Source organism: Podarcis tiliguerta, assembly GCF_965153285.1.
Source record: "Podarcis tiliguerta genome assembly, chromosome: 4".
NCBI classification, from domain to species: Eukaryota; Metazoa; Chordata; class Lepidosauria; order Squamata; family Lacertidae; genus Podarcis; species Podarcis tiliguerta.
In genome coordinates this window covers 43,216,749-43,235,741 of record NC_139537.1, presented here as the reverse complement: position 1 = coordinate 43,235,741, position 18,993 = coordinate 43,216,749, and the positions used below count along the sequence as shown (strand labels likewise).

Below are 18,993 nucleotides of genomic sequence, written 5' to 3'. Positions count from 1 at the left end.
GCAGCCTTAATGTGCAAGAAACTAGTGAAAACTGCTCTGTCTCCCTCCTCTCAATGCCGTTGATTATTTTAAAGTTTTAAATTGTAATAATAACGTGTTAATGTTATATATTATTGTACATTTATTGGAGATGGTGCTATGTGTTGCTTGAGGATATGCCATGAACCAGTCTGAGGGCCTTGTCATGTCATGAGATTGATCTATTGTATGAGGTGTTTATATACAGTCATTCAGTCATATTCTGCCTGTGAAAATATTCCAGCAGATTGATGTGTATATAGCCAAAGTACTGTATATTCTGATCATGTCAGATATGAAGAGGTAGCATAATAAGAACTTGGCCATTAGAAGCATCATCAACAGTGCTAGCAAGCAGAGGAAGCTTTTCTATGCATTTTCAATTAACCTCAGCAGGTTGTGTTTGCGTCTATACAAGGTGCATAATCTAAGTTGTGCTGTCTACTGTAGAAATGGAAAAGACAAAAGACCAAGCCAGGCATTGCAATGAAGTTTCATCTCCTGCTGGTTTTTTTTTTAAACAAAACAAAACAAAAGCAGCCTCTGCAGACTGCCAGTGGTAGTAGGGCAGGTGGATGTAAGCTTCTTAACCTTTGTACTTCCCACCATAGTCCACTCAAAAACCGCCCTCCCTATTCTAATCTTCTGCCTGACCCCACATCTTTTTCACTCTTGATTTTCAGTAAAACCAATTCACAAACACCAGACTATTGGGGAAAGAAGCACAGGAGTTCATGTCATGTCTAATTTGGTCCAGACTTGTATCCTAATAGTGAACTTATTTACTCAAAGGGTATATAAAGTTCAGTGAAACTTACTTGCAGTCTGAAGCATGGAATTCTACACACTTACTCAGGAGTGAACTTCACTGGTCCTTTAATTCTGAATAGACATATATAGGGTTGCAGCTGTTGAATCTGTATTTCTGATAGGAAATATGATGTGCCTTTATATAATTTACATTTTGGGGGGATGTGTCATGAAAAGTAAATTATATATCAGTAAATGAAAACATTTAAGTAAATGAATCCAAATATATAAGTAAGCAGCTATTATGTTTTTGCTTTCTCATGTATCTAACCCTAATAAACACCTCATCTGCATGACTATATTTTTCTGTGAACTATGCCAAAGCATAGATGCTTTTAGGTAAAGTACGTTTTTCATTTCACACACTAAATGAAAATATGATTTTCTATCACTGCAGCTGCAATGTGTGAGGTTCTATAAACAGATTCAGCTGAGAAATTCCTGTAAATCATTAATGATTTATCAGAATTGGAATTTTTTCTCAAGCACAAGAATTTATTCATCAAAAGCCCCCAAACTATCAAAGCATACAGGCATTGTAGGACAGATTGTTTATTATAATAAACTGTATTTCTTACAGAGTGATGCCATTATTGCGACATTTTTGAATTGCAAATGAATAGAGCTCATCTTCTGGGGTTGTTAATGCCTGACAGATCAGAATCAAATAGCCACTAGCAACACAAGCAAAATGAGATGTTTCCTTCATCCTCGCCCCCGCCACCTTGTGATCATATTTACAAAAGCAAAGTTGTAACGTTCCCATACAGTTCTGAAATGGTTCAACAAGGCATACCTACATTTTGAATATTTTAAGAAAAAACCCACAAAACTACAAGTAACACATAAACAGCATTTCCCTTTACCTGTTGTCCCAGATAACTAAGCTGCTATTTATAATCTCTTTCTTCATCAAGCCAGCCAATTTCCCTCCATCCCAATGGATTATGTATCTCCTGCAAAACACTGGCTCCAGTCTTATAGTGTCTGGTCATGGCAAGATTCCTCAACTTCAATAGGATAAGATTGTGCTTTCAGAAATGGACTGCCTTCAATAAAAAAAGACGTCATTTATGCAACACAGTTGTGCAAAAACTGAGATGCAATGTGTTATTTGAGGGTATTATTATTATTATAACGGAATTATTATTATTATGAAAGCATTTGTATACTGCTTTTCATTCACCGAATACCAAAGCAGTTCACAACCATCAAAGTTACAATAATAAAATATTTCAATAAAACATTCAATAAACATTTACACCAGCCACAAACTGAAGAACTGGTATTAGTGGCTTAGGCAGGTTTGTTGGGTCAACTTATTTTTAAAAATAGCTTAATCTTTTTCCAGATACTGTCATTGTCTTCCAATTGTCCACACACCTTCAGAGGCATGTAGTGGAGTCTGGAAAAATAAACACACTCACAAGTGTGTTCAGGGAATAACTGTATCCTTCTCACTTGGTATATTAGGTAGATGTGTGTGTTTTGTGAAATGTGGTGCTATGTGGAGCATGACTTGAACATATGCTGCAAACTGACTCCTGTGGAAGGTGTGATCTGTGGACCCAGCTTTTCCTTTGCATTGTTTGCAGCTTCACAATTTCTGAAGATCATGGCATGATATGGCACAGTTCTGCTATCTCCAAAAAGACAAAAGGCATGGTCTTGGCATCATTATTTCAGCTCTGTGCTGTTCTTTCTGGTTTTAAGTCTTCCCTAAATACCATGGAATCATAGAATTGTAGAGTTGGAAGGGACTGCAAGGATCATCTAGTCCAACCTCTTGCAATGCAGGAATCTTTCACTCGAAGTGGGGCTTGAACCCACAACCCTAAGATTAAGAGTCTCATTCTCTGACATATCCTGTTGATATGTGGATCAGGCACATATTATTCTGTGTATCGAAACAGTGACTTTAACCCATGTCTAGGACACTTAAAAGTGAACTTTTCAATTGTAATATTACTCAGTTACAAGACAATTATTATTTTTTGTAATGGTGGTTTAGCTACTATGTATTGTGTAATTCTGAGGTAAAGGAAAAACCTCAAGATTTTACTTTCTACACATTTGCATTGATTAGTACTATAAATGATTTCAGAATTATTATTTAAACCAAAATAGCCCCTCTGTCTCCAAGGCACATCAAGAAAAAAAAAATCTTTGTATTTGCATAATAATTGCTTTGAAACAAGTGATCTACTAAGCAATACTATGTAGACATAGTGTAATGAATGCAGTAGACACAGTCTCTTAGATCAATATCAGAAATACAATGAAAGTTGAATATTTGAAGTCTCTAGATTATTTTAAATCTCTATAATGAGTAATGAGCTCATTTAGATAAGCATTAAGCACAAATTTAATTATATTACTGGTAATTATTAGCAGGTTGTACAATGTGAAGTCCCTTTCATTTTCTTCAAAAGTTGTTATCCATATTAATAATAATAAAATATACATTATTTAACCTCATGAACTGCACAAAAATAAGAAACATGGTTAGTTAGGGATGACTCTGCCCATAAGTCACTTTATTTATTTGCACTTTCACACCAAGTGCACACATCTCATTTGTTCTATACAGTGGTACCTCGGGTTAAGAACTTAATTCGTTCTGGAGGTCTGTTCTTAACCTGAAACTGTTCTTAACCTGAGGTACCACTTTAGCTAATGGGGCCTCCCACTGCCACCGCAGTGCAGCCATGTGATTTCTGTTCTCATCCTGAGGTAAAGTTCTTAACCTGAGGTACTATTTCTGGGTTAGTGGAGTCCGTAACCTGAAACGTTTGTAACCCGAGGTACCACTGTATACGATGTTAATCAACACAGTTCTGCTGTGAAATGAAAGGATGTGAAAATCAAAATGATACTTTTTGTGTAGCATAAGATTAACAAAACATGTTAAAATCATTATTTGTGGTTTTTCGATTTAAATAAACACAAGGTGTTATTGTTCAGTTGATAAACATTTGAGAAAGAGAAAGTTGAATGACCATCTTGAAGTCAGAAAGTCAGTAAGAGAACACTTTTTGGATTCAGTTCTATGCAGTGCTCTCTTTTTTGCGTTTGCTTTTTTTTTTAAAGATATTATGTAGTTGTTATAGTAAGTGCCACACATTTAATGTTTTTTGGGGGGCGGGAAGGTGCCGGTACTGTGTAGCCTTGAGTAGCACCAGAAAAAGCACTGGTTCCATACCTATTCAGTGCAGTAAACTACATAGTAGTTATTTTTGCATAGAAATATTTAGGAGGGTCTTGTTAAGGGGTGCTGATTTCAACAAGTAAGCTGAGCACATACTGATTTATCTTTTCCTGAGCCCAGTGGATTTAAAATTGCTTAATATTGGCTTGATCATGCCCATGTTTTGACATGGACTTGTGCTTCACACAAGCCTGCTGGAGGAAAAAACAATAACAACTGTGGAAAGTAGCTTGTTCTTTTTCCTAATAGTGTATTTAGGCTTTGTATTGTTTTAAGTTTCATTTTTAATAAAATATGAGTGTGTAGCATTGGAAGGGGCACATATTTCTCATGAAATAAAAAATTATGGAACTACATAGGATTGTCCAAAGGAATTACATTGGCAGTGTAACAATATGGTAGAATCTCTAGATGCAGCTTGTGTGTGTTGTTGCTTCCTGGAGGGAATCAGGGACTAATTAAGAGCAACACCCAATTTCCTGTTGCCTAAAAAGAGACAAGCTACGGACAAAGAAAACTCTGGACAAATATTTCCTTAAATACAACTGACAATTGGCTGACAATCTGTCTGATGCTGTATTCAGTTCCATGAGTGTGTGGATGTTCCACATCCATGACATGAGGACAAACTTGCTTAGACTCATAAAGCATCTCTGGTGTGCAAACTAGATGTGACTTTAAACTCCTGTTTGAATTAGGGATTTGTGTGTGTGTGTGTGTGTGGAACTGGCCTCTTCTCTTAAAAAAAATCCAAAGCAGACAAAATCTAATAGTTTTTGCCCTTTTTGATACTCAGATCTAAGTGCCTGAGACAGAAGATTTGCAATGCCCAATAGTAGGGTTGGACTTGTTACAGGAGCATTCAACCTACCTGTACTGATGCACAATTTCTCCTGTTCTCAGCCATCAAGTATTTAGAACATAAAAGCAAACAAAATGTTGCATATTTTAAGTTATAATCATGCTTGACTAGAATGTGCTGCACAGGCTTTGAATTAGATTAAAAGTCTGTATAGCTGTTGGGCTCAGCCTGCTAGCAAGGTCATATTCAGCTCCTACACGAGTTTCCTCTCTGACCCCATGAGCCCGATATCCTTCACGCAGTGGCAGGAGAGCTTCTAATAATGATGCCTTGAAGTACAGCCAGCCAACTACAACTGATATCATGCTCATCATAGTAAAAGATATGCTGGGCTGGCCATATATTGAGGATGGATGATCCCAGGGTGCCAACAACATTTGGTACCTAGTGAGTTACAGGAGGGTACTGCTGAACACAAGATGGAGAGGAAGCAAATGCTTCAAGGACATTTTGAGGCAACACGAACACTCATGTTTTTATGGTAACAGCTGGAAACTGATGGCAACAGAAAAGGATTGCTAACATGCTGCAGTTAGAGATTGAAGAGCTCAGTTGGAGAATAAATCTGTCATATATATATAGGCAAAGACAGTTTCAAACAGTGAAAGGCTTATGAAGGAGGTTACTTTTTTTATAGAGAACATGCCGTAAGTAATCTTCATCTGCATGCACCTTCAGCTGTTGCATCACCTTGGATTTTTATGAAAGCTTAAAATGGCTAGATATCAACTCGATATCTAAGTTAGTATGTTAGTAATTACATATGATTCTCTATAAAGTCAAAGAATTTTAGCTGTGTCACTAAAATTTCATATACATAGGCTACATTCCTATGTGCAATTCCTTGAGAGTAATTCCTATTGAACTCACTAGGACTATTTTTGAATAGATATGCACAGACATACATTGTGTATGTGTTTAGTTTCAAAACCTTACAGGACCTGATGCTGCAGAGATATCCCTTGGCAGCCAGAAATATTTTATTTGATAAGAAAAGCAAACACATTATTTTGATAAAGTCCCACTGAATTGGGATATAAACGTGCCTGTTAAATATTACCTTCCAGCTTATGATATATACCCAACTTGTGATTACTGATGCACAGGCTGAGTTATCGATATAATATATAATGCAGAGAGAGAGAGATTTGCAAATTAATATTTACTTGCCATCAATTTTACTCCTCAAGGAAATTATTGCTCTCTGCATAGCACCACAAAATATGAGGAAAAGGGAAAACAGATGGGAAATAAATGCTAACAGTAAGAAAATGCACTGGCAAATTTGGATTTACGTAACTAGGAAATTTAAAGTGACAAATATTTCACTTTTCAAAACTCAACTTTTGTAAGATTAACATATGAGTTTGACCAGTATTGTGAACATCGACAATTAGTGCTATCAAAACACTCCATCAGTCCTACTAATAGGAAGAACCTACAGAAAAGAAAAAAAAGATTAATGCACTTCAACACCTCATGCATAGAGATGATTTTACAGAACACTGCAAAAATTCATTTATTTGCAGGATAACACAATCATTTGGTGATGCTTCCTGGATGTCTGGAGTTGAAAATAATTTGTTTTGTTCATAAGCCTGTTGCATGAAACTAGATAACATCACAGTTATTTCATGCAGGCACCCAAGGGAAAAGTTTACCTCTTTCCATATTCTTTTGCAGAAACACTGCATAATTTTTTTGTGTAGCATGAGTGAGCTGAAAAGGCACATTTTCAACCTCTAGATCTGTAGTATGTCAACCAACACATACACTTCTTTTAGTAATTATATTGACTGAATTTCTTACATTATGCAAAGCTTCATGGTTACTAACGATATGAGTAATGCTTATACCACATTTTGAAGTGGAATGAAACCATAGGTTAGTACTGGCATGGATGATTTGCTGTAGCAATTACTGATTTGATTGTGTGACCTTATACTTTTAAAGCTTTGTTTCTGTAAGCCTATAAGCTTCAGATCATCAGCCAAAGTTGTCTGTGGAGCTTAGGTGATTTATAACAGCTGAATAGCTGGTTCTTTTATTCTGTACAGGGCAAACATTGTTTGATAGGAAAGCTACTCTACAAGTCATTTTGCTCATCGAAATGAATCTGCCTGAACTACTGAAATAGTCACACAGTGCACACTTCTGGTCCTTGATAACTTGCACATAATCACGTCCTCAGGGTGGACTATGACCTCTGCAGTCAGCATGCTTTGCCAAAATTCAAAGCAAACGGGCAGAAAAACAATTTGCTTCAATATCTGTAGAAGCAGCCGGTTTGAGTGGCAACTTGGTCTTTCAGTGAGTTTTTGTGACCCCGGGATGAGTGGAAAGTTGTGCATGAATAAGCAGGCAAGTCCCAGCAAGGCAGATGTTGCACTCAGTGACCTTCACTTGCTGGAGCTGATAATAAGTTTGGCTGTCATTCACTGCCCTTTTGAGGGTTTCACACAGAGGATCAATGCCAAGGAGGCACATTTGATCCTATAGGCCCTGCCAGAAATTAGGTTTGGATTTAGATTTTCTGGCACTAATCCGACCCTAGTTTGACAACAAAGGATCTGTTGTAATAACATGTGCAGAAGGCATGTCTCTCATATGCTTGTTTCCTCAAAGGGACAAGATGGTCTTGTCCTTGACTACCTTTCATTCACTACATAAATGTGAAGGTAAACAGGTATATTATATGTTATATAATACATAAAATGTAATCATTTTATGTATTATATAACATATAATATACCTGTTTGGGACCTTTTTTTATTAAAAAAGTCAGTAAATACACAGAGATGTCACTAAAATCCTGTTTTTCAGTGGCTACTTTAGCTTCCCAGCTCATTGTCAGCAATGCTCCTGGGGTAGTGATAACTCTGCCATACAGCCTAAGTATGTCAGTTATCCTTATATGCAGTTCATAGTCTTTGAGAGAGAATGACATCCTAGCCAACTGTTTCTGTATGTTTTTCTAAAGCTTCATCCCTTCATTAATGTTTTAAAATCAGGGGCAGTCAACATGACACCTTCCAGATTCTATAGACTACAATTCCCATTATTCCTAACCCTTGGCCATGTTAGCCAAGGATGAACATCTGGAGGGCATTATATTGTCTACTCAAGTTTTGAACTTTGCATAGTCGCTTTTCTCAAGAATACACTATAAAGCACCCTTTGCTTCTGACATCTTTAATCACTCACACCTACCTGGCCGGAACCACTTAGCCTCTTGTCCTTTCTCCCTGCCGCATTCACATAGCCTGGTAACTAATAATATTCCATCAGCTAAGCAGTTTTATCCGCCTTATTTACATAAAATTTAGCATTAACTTAAGAATGCACCCACTACCCTTCATATTCCTGGAGGAATTTCGAAAGTCTTGAAATTCCACAGAAGTTTTGGCCAACAAAAATCCCCTAGATTTGCCTTTGAATATCACTTTGGGTGAAATTCAGTGAAAAAATCTCATTGTTTTTGGAAAAGTCTTTACCATCCCTAGTCATAAGTAATGCACATAGGTATGTGTCTCTGTATGCCAAAGTCTGTTGAGAAGGTGTTTGAATTCAGCTATAGCTGAGAGCTACCTCTAGTTTTTAAAGGAAAAGCAATAAACTGGCAGCCAGACAATAAACAGATCTTTTGTGAGTTCAAAAAGGAGTGAATGGTATCTGGAGGCTGATGCAAGCAAGGTCTGCATTCCGGCACTGTTCATTGATTGAGCTCTCAGATGTCTGCTCTGAAGTTCACTAGGGCTTGCATAAGACATGGATCTGCCTTGCAGCCATTTCAAAGTTCAGTTAAAGGAGGGGAAAAAACTATGTTGTGGTTTTAAGTCAGCAGGGGAAAACTGATACATGGAAGGCAAAGAATGAAAAACTAGTGGTGGATGATAACAAAAGAAAAACCTCCATTACCTACATGCATCCTACAACAACTGCAGGACAAGTGGTTCATGTGGTATGGAAAAAGTAGTGCTTTGTGGGTGTGATGGGATGAAGAGCTGCTTGTGTGTAAATTGCAATCCCTCAGAGTTTGAACAGCTTCTCAAACCTCTGCCTGTGACGGAGCCCCTCCAGCATGGCTGCGTCAGTCGCTAGCAGAATCCGAAAGTGGTTGCTTTCGGAAACGTTTCCAACATAAAAGCTCCTTAACGGAAACACGTCTTCTGGCCTCTCTACGTGACAGTTTCCGGCGAAGAACGGGTGTCCCTATAGGAGGTTCTGAGACATCCCCACTATTTTCACTGGAAGCATCTCTGAGCCATTCCTCCGACTCTCCTTCCCTTGACATTCCTGTTCGCCCCCTACTGGTTCCTTCTTCAGGTGTTACGTCTCCCTTTACCTCAGAGAGCCTTGGCACCTCCGGTGCTGCCGATGGCAGTTCCCTGACATCCACCTCCCCTCCAGGGCCCCCTTCACCCTCTCCCGTCTCCTCCCCTACAGTTTGGGAGGGGGTAAAACCCCGGAATGAACCTTCCTCATCGTCTGAGGTTTCGAACACCTTTCTCCACTTGTTGCGGTTCCTAGTCTCTCGGTACTCCTCGTCGTCTGAGTCCGTTCCTTCTTCCAACTCCGACTCCGCGAATCCTTCCAGTTCCTCTTCCTCGTCTGTGGTGCCGAAATACTCCCTCCTAAACCTTGCTGCCGGCTGTGGTTTCCTCGGGAATCTTTGGTGGAACGTTTCTGTTAAAACCTCGTCATTGACCTCCTCTGCTGTCACCCAAGTGTTTTCTGACTCCGGTTCCCCTTCCCACGCCACTAAATACTCCACCTGATTGCCCTTCCACCTGGAATCGAGGATTTCCGCTACATGGTTACTGCTCTCCCTCTCTTCCAAGACTGGTCCCCTGGTGTGCTCCCCTTCACCTCCCCCCTTGTACGGTGACAGTAATGACCTGTGGAACACTGGATGCAATTTCATGTGGTTGGGTAACCGGAGTTTGAAAGCCACTGGGTTGACCTGCTGAATGACCTCAAAGGGTCCCAATCTCTTGGGTCTTAACTTCCTACAACCCCCTTTGAACGGCAACCCTTGGGTGGACAACCACACCTGATCCCCCACCCTTATGGTTTCACCTTCCCTCCTGTTCTTGTCTGCCTGCTTCTTATATTGAGCCTTGGCCCTTTCTAAGTTGAGCTGAAGCTGACGATGGATCGCTTCCATCTCTTCTACAAAATGTTCGGCCGCTGGGACGCTCCATCTCTCGCCTCCCTCCCCCGGGAATGCCCTGGGGTGACACCCGTAATTGGCCAAAAAGGGGCTCATCCCTGTGGACACATGCTCCGCATTGTTGTAGGCAAATTCTGCCAGCGCCAGCTTTTCGACCCAATCATTCCCTCTGTCATTGACATAACACCTCAGATATTGTTGGAGGATGCCATTTGCTCTTTCCGCCTGCCCGTTGGTTTCAGGATGCCGGGCCGTCGAAAAATTGACCTCCACGTGCAGCAAGCTCATGAGCTTCCTCCAGAACCTGGAAGTAAATTGTTTCCCGCGGTCCGAGACAACCCTCAAGGGGGCGCCATGCAGCCGGAAGATGTGTTCTACAAACAACTTCGCTGTTTCTTCCGCTGTGACTGCATGTGAACATGCTACAAAGTGGCACATCTTAGTTAACAGGTCCACTACTACCATGATGGCCGTCTTCCCTTTGGATTTGGGCAGATCCGTCATAAAATCTATTGATACCGCCTCCCAAGGCCGTTCTGGCGTGGGTAGTGGTTCCAATAGCCCTGCCGGCGCCCTTCTTTCCCCCTTGGCCCTCTGGCATTGGTCACACCCTCTTACATACTCCTTTACATCTTCCCTCACCTTGGGCCACCAAAACTCCCTGGTGACCATCCACATGGTCTTGTGTTGTCCAAAATGTCCCGCCGTGGGACTATCATGCAACTGCTTGAGTACCCTCCCTCTCAATTCACCTTCTGGTATATACAGTGCCCCTTTGTAATACAATGCCCCATTTCTTTCTTCAAAACCCTCCGGGCTCTCACCCTCTCCCCTGAGGCCTCTGAGCTTATTTTGGGCATATTCGTCAGTTTCCGTTTCTTCTACCAGCTCTCGTCTCCCCACCAGCGCCGCCCCACACACCCAGCGGTCCTCAGGAATGACATGTCTTTCTTCGCTTGCCCCCTCCCCTTCCAAGTACTCTGGTTTGCGTGAGAGAGCGTCCGCCCTGACGTTCTCTGGGCCTGGTACATAACAAATCTCGAAGTGGAATTTGGAAAATTCCTGTGCCCATCTCACTTGTCGTTGGTTGAGTACTCGAGCTGTTCTCCAATACTCCAAATTCTTGTGGTCGGTGCACACTTGCACCTTGTGTTGTGCCCCAATCAATAAATGTCTCCACCTCCGGAACGCTTCGTGAATGGCAAGTAGTTCCCTGTCATACACCGTGTAGTTCCGCTCGGACTTATTCAGCTTCCTCGAGAAAAAGGCACACGGTCTCCACTCCGACGTATTTCTTCCCGGCTGAAGAAGCACAGCCCCCACCGCTCTGTCTGACGCGTCTGTCTCCACTCTCATGGGCTTCTGTAGGTCCACATGCAGAAGTTGTTCTTCCGAAGCGAAAGCCCTTTTCAATTCTTCAAAAGCTCTCTCCGCCTCCGCCGTCCAAACAAATTTCTTCTTGCTACTGAGGCAGTCGGTGATGGGCGCCGTCAAGTGTGCAAAATTCTTGATGAACTTCCGATAAAAGTTCCCAAACCCCAGGAATCTTTGCACATCCTTCTTGGTTTTCGGTGTCTTCCATTCCAGCACCGCCTGGACCTTGCCTGGATCCATGGCCAATCCTTGGTCTGACAGGCGGTACCCCAGGAATTCCACCTCCTTGGCATGAAACTGGCACTTCTCCAGCTTCACCCACAGCTGATTGGCTTGCAGCCGCCCCAACACTTCTCTCACGTCCCTCACATGCTGCTCTTCATTTTCCGAATACACCAACACGTCATCCAAAAAGGCCACACAATTCTTGTAGAGCAACGGCCCCAGGACGTGGTTGATAAAACTTTGAAAACATGCGGAGCCGGCTTGGAGACCGAAGGGCATTACGAGGTATTCAAATGCTCCCAAAGGGGTGAACATGGTGGTCTTCCATTCATCCCCCTTCCTTATTCGTATCAGATTATACGCCCCCCGCAGGTCCAGTTTTGTAAAAATCTTCCCCTTCCTCACCCTGGTCAGAATGTCATCAATTCGGGGCATAGGAAAGGCCAGGGGTTCCGACACGGCGTTTAGGGCCCTGAAATCCACTACAAGTCTCGGCTTATCTGTGTTTTTTTTGTCCACAAAAAACACTGGGCTGCCCCCCACCGCTCGGGACTCTCTGATGAAACCCCTCTTCAGGTTTTTGTCAATGAACTCCCTCAGCTCCTGCATCTCCCTGTCTGACATGGCGTACAGCTTGCCCACTGGGAGTTGAGCCCCAGGGAGTAGGTTGATTTGACAGTCAAAGGGTCTATGCGGCGGCAGTTTGTCCGCTTCCCTTTCGCTAAATACGTTGCTCAGATCTGCATATTGCGGAGGCACCTCCCCTTGCTTCATTACCTCCATCCCAGCTAAGGTGAGCTTGGCTCCCCCTGGATCCTTCCCCTGCTTGCAGTGTTCCAGGCAATGCGCTGACCCAAAGGAGACCACCCTCTGGTGCCAGCCCACTAGAGGATCGTGTAGTGCCAGCCAGCTCATCCCCAAAATGATGGGAGCTCCTCCCAAGGTGGCCACATTAAACGCTATCCTTTCGGTGTGCCTTGCCACCCTCATTATCATAGGGACTGTCTGTTGGTTCACTTCTCCTCCCAACAGCTCTCTGCCGTCAATCGTAGTTACCTGCAGGGGTTTACTTAAGGGGAGGGTTTGTATCTGGTGCTCAGCTGCGAACTCCTTACTCATGAAATTACAGGAGCTGCCTGAATCCAGCAGGGCCTTGATCTGTAGGGGGTGTCCGTTTGGCAGCTCTAGCAACACCTCTATCACTAGAGCAGGTCTGGGAGGTTCTGGTGCGGGCACTCTCACTGCTTTTGAGCCTGGCTGCTGTGCCCCGAAGGCAGCCAGGCGTTGGCTTTTACTTGCTCCGTGCTTTCCTCCTCCTCTCCCCCAACAGCTCCTGCCATGCCTTGCCATTCCTTTCTCCGTGGACAGACTCTGGCAAAGTGTCCTGGCTGTTGGCAGAGATAGCATTTCTTCCCGCCCTTTCCCTCCTTCTTCCGCCCTTCACCGATGTTTGAAACTGTGCGCGCACGCGCTGTTCCCACTTCCATCGGCTCTGCCGGCGGGAAAGGCTGCTCTGGAATGTCTGGAATGCGGAGCTCCCTCCAACGTTCTCCTTTCCCCTCCCGCTTCTCCAAAGCCCTCGCTTCCTGGCGCGCTCCTATGGCTAGCGCGGCTTTAGTCAGCTGGTCCATAGACTCTGCTCTGGGGTTCCGGGAAAGTTCATCTTTCAAGGACGAAGACAGACCTTCTTCGAAAAGCATTTGAACGGGCTCAGAAGACAAGTCCCACCCCAATCGATGAATCAACATAGTGAACTCAGTCCAGTACTCACGGACAGTCCTGTTTCCCTGTTTGCAAGCCATTAACTGCCTTCGCACCCCTCCCTGCTCAATGTCACTGGAAAACATCAGGTCCATGGCACGAAAAAACTTCATCGCGTCCTTTAGGATCTCATTATTTGCTGCCATCAAGGGTCTAACCCAGTCCTTCGCCCCTGATTCGAGATGGCTAATTACAAAAGCCACTCGCGATTCCTCATCAGGGAAGTCATCAAATTGCAGATTGAGAGCATATTGCATCTCTGTCCTAAAGGCATGGTAGTTCCTGGGGTCCCCCCCAAATTTCTGCACCAATCCTGGCATCTTTCTGTTGAGTGGGGTGGCTTTCTCCCTCCCCCTCTCTGCATCCTGAGCCCTCCTTTCTTCCAGCCTCGCCGTCTGCAAGGCAAGCTGGATTTCCAACGTCCTATACCTTTCCTCCAGGCTTGGACCTCCTCCAGCTGCCCCTCCGGTTCCTGCTGGTTCGCTCATGATGCCTCTCCCTGGCACAAGCTAGCTGTCGATGACTTTCGGATTGCTGTGATGGGATGAAGAGCTGCTTGTGTGTAAATTGCAATCCCTCAGAGTTTGAACAGCTTCTCAAACCTCTGCCTGTGACGGAGCCCCTCCAGCATGGCTGCGTCAGTCGCTAGCAGAATCCGAAAGTGGTTGCTTTCGGAAACGTTTCCAACATAAAAGCTCCTTAACGGAAACACGTCTTCTGGCCTCTCTACGTGACAGTTTCCGGCGAAGAACGGGTGTCCCTATAGGAGGTTCTGAGACATCCCCACTATTTTCACTGGAAGCATCTCTGAGCCATTCCTCCGACTCTCCTTCCCTTGACATTCCTGTTCGCCCCCTACTGGTTCCTTCTTCAGGTGTTACGTCTCCCTTTACCTCAGAGAGCCTTGGCACCTCCGGTGCTGCCGATGGCAGTTCCCTGACAGTGGGCCTTCATTGAGAAATGTAGCGACAGGGAAGGCCAGGGCTTTATACCTCAAAAACAAAACAAAAAACAAAAAAACCCTCCTTACCCCTTCTCCTCCCACGTGGCAGCATCATAACTATAGTGGCCTTCCTCACCACTCTAGATGCCCATTTATCACAAAACACAGGCTATAGACAATATATTTGGTTCAGGGATCTACAACCACCAAGTCCTAGCAGAATGAAGTAATTTCAGTTGCCATGCATTCTAATTCCATTTGTGATAGGGAGAGGCTGTCAACAGCTAGTCACTGTGAGCAGTAATCCTTGATAGCTAGACTAGTGCTTCTGTGTAGCCTGATGCAGTCACTCTGGGATGATTCAGGCATTGAGTAGGCACAGCAGTACAAGCCTCTGGGGACTCTACTACTTCAGGCATGTACTAGGGAGAATCATCTGTTCGAAAGTGTCTTTGCATTAACAATTCCTTTTGCATACAAAAGTGACCAGTCACGTGAAAGGCATGCCAAATAAGCTTTCTTCCTGACATGCCAGCTTTGTAAGCGCAAAGAGAGATTTTGACATAGAAGTACTTCCCAACATATAAGCCCCAACTTTTATGGATTTCTTTTATGAATTTATTGAACATTTGAATTACCTTGAATTATAGCCACTTCTCATAGTAATTTTGTCCTTAGGTGCATGAGTATAAACTGACATACACTGCATCAAAAGTTAAGTACTGTATGTACGTATGTGTTTACATACATACTGTAAACTGGAATTGTAAATAGGAATGCTGTATTCACTGCTATTTTTCTAGAAAAAAGGTGCCAGAACTCACCACAAATGTCTCCATTCTCCTATAATGGCAGTGGCACCCACCTGAGAAGTTCCCAAATTGAGTTCCTGTGAGTTCTGGCTGGAAAGAAGCCCTGGCTATAACGAAATGGTTTTTAACATGTTTTAAAGATCTTTTTATTGTTTCATTGCTTGTTGCTGCCCTGGGCTCCTTTGGGAGGAAGAGATAGATATAAATGAACAATAAAATACATAGGGGCTGACTTTTTCTTCCTGTGGAGAAAACCATCAAGTCCAGTAATTTCCTGGGGAATTTACTGTATGCATTCAAAGTACATGGCAGCAAAGGTTCTGGGCAGCTGGATTAACATTGTTCTAAAAGACCAAAACACAGCTTGCAGGAATAGAGGAGGCAACGATGCAGCTCTTAGATTTTGAAGTGTACTCATGATTCAATCTAATAAGGTGATTGAGGATATGACTTGGTTAGAATGTTCCCCATTCTTTCCTTTAATCAGATGAGTCCATTCCTGTGTGAAATACTATTGCTTGGATAGGGAAGCCCTCACCCAACATTCTTGAGGGAGCATGCATGGTGAGCCTGTCCCTAGAAACCACTGGATGAAGAACCTTTTAAGAGGTAAACCGACTTATTCCTTTGGAGGATCCTGAGAGGCGGGAACAGGCATCCAAGTTGAATCGTTCTTTGGAGGGGGAATATCTCCACATACTTCCCTTCAGTAGTGTTTTGCTAATATATTTTGTATACCATAATTTTACAAGCACGGATGCAATGGTGATAGGTTGACCTTCCCTTCACCACTGAAAGAACTGGTTTTCTAGAGGGCATGCATCCTGAGGTCCCAATTCCTGCTTCCAGCAAACATTTTGGCACCACAGAGCCTGCTTAAGTATTGTAAAAATTGTCAACCTCCCTGCATTTTTGTTTTGGTTTGCCAAAAATACTAATATGAAAACATCAGTGAATAAGAAATAAAACTATTTGAAATAAGAGCTAGCACTAATGATGATGATGATGATTCAGCTGGAAATGTATTTTCTTCACTGGTTTCCAAGCAAAATGTTCTTAAAAATGAGGAAATGAATGATATCCTTATTTTCTCTCTCCATCCCAGATGTTTTGAATAAAATGGGGATGAACAGTCCTGGCAAGTATAGAAAATGGTTGCATGGACTATTGTGTTATTAATTCCATATCCCACAAGAGACTATCAGACAGTGTTTAATTACTACTTTCCTGGACTCAGAAGGCATGAGATTAAGATAAAGCAAACAGATTACTTTTCAGAGCAAGGTCCTAAAGCAAACATTTTACATGGTAAACTACAGTGGGAAAAGGTTCGTGACTATGATATTTAATTTAGTTGAAAAGGAAACACTCTTTTTATACAGTGGATAAAAGTTTGTCAAACATTGTGAATAAATTGAATTGATGGTGCCTGCAGAATTTGGTAGCACCGATACTAAAATAAAATGAAGTTATAAAAATGCAAGCATGAGACTGGAGTATATTAACACATGATAGTATTAAGTAATCAATCATTTATGGCAGAATACATCTGACATGTTAAAAAACTTATGTCATTTCCCAACATTTCCTAACTTTGTAGGGCTGTGGGAAGGGTTATCTAGCTAGAATAAAAACAACGGGGTTGTGTGAACTGGTGGCATCTGCTCTCACATGGCAGGGCAGTCCATGTGCACACTACACTCCCCACCCCAAAGGAAGCCTGAAAGCATCAGTTTGTTCATATATGAGGCATGAATACCCTCAAGTGTTTTGGCTAAGTAAGGTCATAACTTGAATAATCATTGTTAGGTATCTTGGGGTCATGAGCCTCTCCCCTCCCTTCACTTCACTCATGTTAATCACGGTGAATATCTTAGGTGTAAAAGGAATCCATGCAATAGCAACGTACCATATCCTGATATAACCAGCTGCAGTGTCCCTTCCTTTGTCACCGTGATAAAGGATGTGTCAAGCATCACAAGCATCTCCCCTTTCCTCACATACGATGCTGCAATTAGGATCCCACTGTATTATATTCAGAGTTCAGCAACTGTTAAATGTGCTATGCCAGCATCACACTAACTACTATATCAGTCATGTTAGATGACCCCCTTGAAAATTGCTGCCAAAAGTTTATGTGTCAGAAATCACTTTCCAAAATGCTTATGAAGTGAAGAATTTTTCACAGCCCTGTAGACATGGAGAACTGTCACTCAATGCAACCAAGCGGAGCAGTTTATATTCGAAGACATGCAATTCAAAAGCCTTGCTTGGACAATTGCTACCTGTCATCTGTCAGCCATTGCGTACCATGTTTAGGCAGATGTTAACCCTAATACAGTCAAATAACCCCTGGAAATCACTACAAGAGATCCAATGAGTGCCTCTGCTTTATTTTCAATATGGATGATCCATAAAGGTTGTAGTCCAACGTAATTGCTCTCAAATGCCATCTATTGTGAAATTAAAACTTCGTATAAAATCTAGACCTCCATTTGTTCTGTATTTTATATGGGATTCATTTTTACTTGAACATTTATCCTGTTCCCAGAATACATCATTAAGTGACATGGCTGTATGAATCCCACCCTGTGCCTCTAAATATCCTGGTAGGTGCATGTATACTGGAAAACGTGTGTGTGCTGTATAATGAAATTCCGCACAGTAATTCATAAATGGTATAGGTTTTTTCAGACAGAATTTTGTAGCACATGAAGGAACCTTGTGTGTTAGAATACAGATAATGTGCACGTTCCCATATTAAATCAGGTCCCATGCAGTGCACCCTGATGTTCTTGAAGATACATATTTTTAGAATACTATATCTATACCAGATATAGCTGTAGATCCTTATTACCATTTATGTGGATGCGGTGGCTGAAAACTATGTCACTCAAATTGTTCACTAATCATCCAAACAGCACAGACTTATGAATCTTGAAAGCTGATTGGTCTTATTCACTGACTTGTGAGTTCAGTCAATTATGAGATGAATTACTTCACATGAGTAAAGTAAAACATGTAGGGATTTTATATCATTAAATCCAGCAGAGTAAGTTAGAGATAAATTAGGTAAATCAGCTGGTTAGTTCACAATTTTTCCTTTGAGTGAAGAAGATTACAGGACAAGCTACCAGCAGGACTTTCACTTTGAATGGGATTGCTCTTCAAGCATACAAGCTACTTAACTCCTGAAAATGCAGGTTCAGCTTCATGCAAAATTAAATATCAATAGGGCAATAGCACCAAGGAAGTTGGCTTTGTGGCCAGGTAAGCAAATGGAAAAAGGTTCAGGTCAGGTAAACTTTCTAAAATGGTTATTTATATAGCACAGTAAAAGTATCTGACATTTCAGGAAACCTCTGTTCAAGGAAGATCGCTTCCCTAAACAGTTGGAAAACAAATACAGATGTCATGAATTGGCTGTTATCTTGGATAACATTTTCTATGAGATAAGCAAACACCACTGTTCGAAAGCTTCACCATTATGTTAAGGAAGCAATAACATCAGCACAGCAACCCAAACTCAATGGCATAGAGCTTATTAATGCAGCCAGTATAACTTACTTATTTAGGTTTATTTTTATTGAAAACATTTATTTAAAACTTTTGAAGACAGGGGGTGATTATTTGATTTCCATGATCTCCTTGAAAATGCTTGACAGCGCCACCAGCAACCATAGCACTGCATGTGAATTTGTTCCCTAGCCAATGCCTACTAAGATTTACAAGACTTAAGTTTAATCATGAAACCATCAAGACAATCCTACAAATTAAAGGATTAGCTGAGCTACTGTTGTAACTATG

The 18,993-nt window shown here is 42.1% G+C and overlaps 2 long non-coding RNA genes across 2 annotated transcripts in view; both read left to right on the top strand.

Moving 5' to 3' along the window:
• The window catches only part of LOC310677039, a 127,313-nt gene that overhangs the window by 24,084 nt on the left and 84,236 nt on the right, over window positions 1-18,993 (top strand). The gene's annotated exons all lie outside the window — the stretch shown is intronic.
• LOC310677050 overlaps window positions 17,686-18,993 on the top strand; it is a 33,473-nt gene continuing 32,165 nt past the window's right edge. The window contains exon 1 of the long non-coding RNA XR_014510898.1: window positions 17,686-17,795. This is a non-coding gene — a long non-coding RNA (uncharacterized lncRNA). The remainder of the gene's footprint in view (window positions 17,796-18,993) is intronic.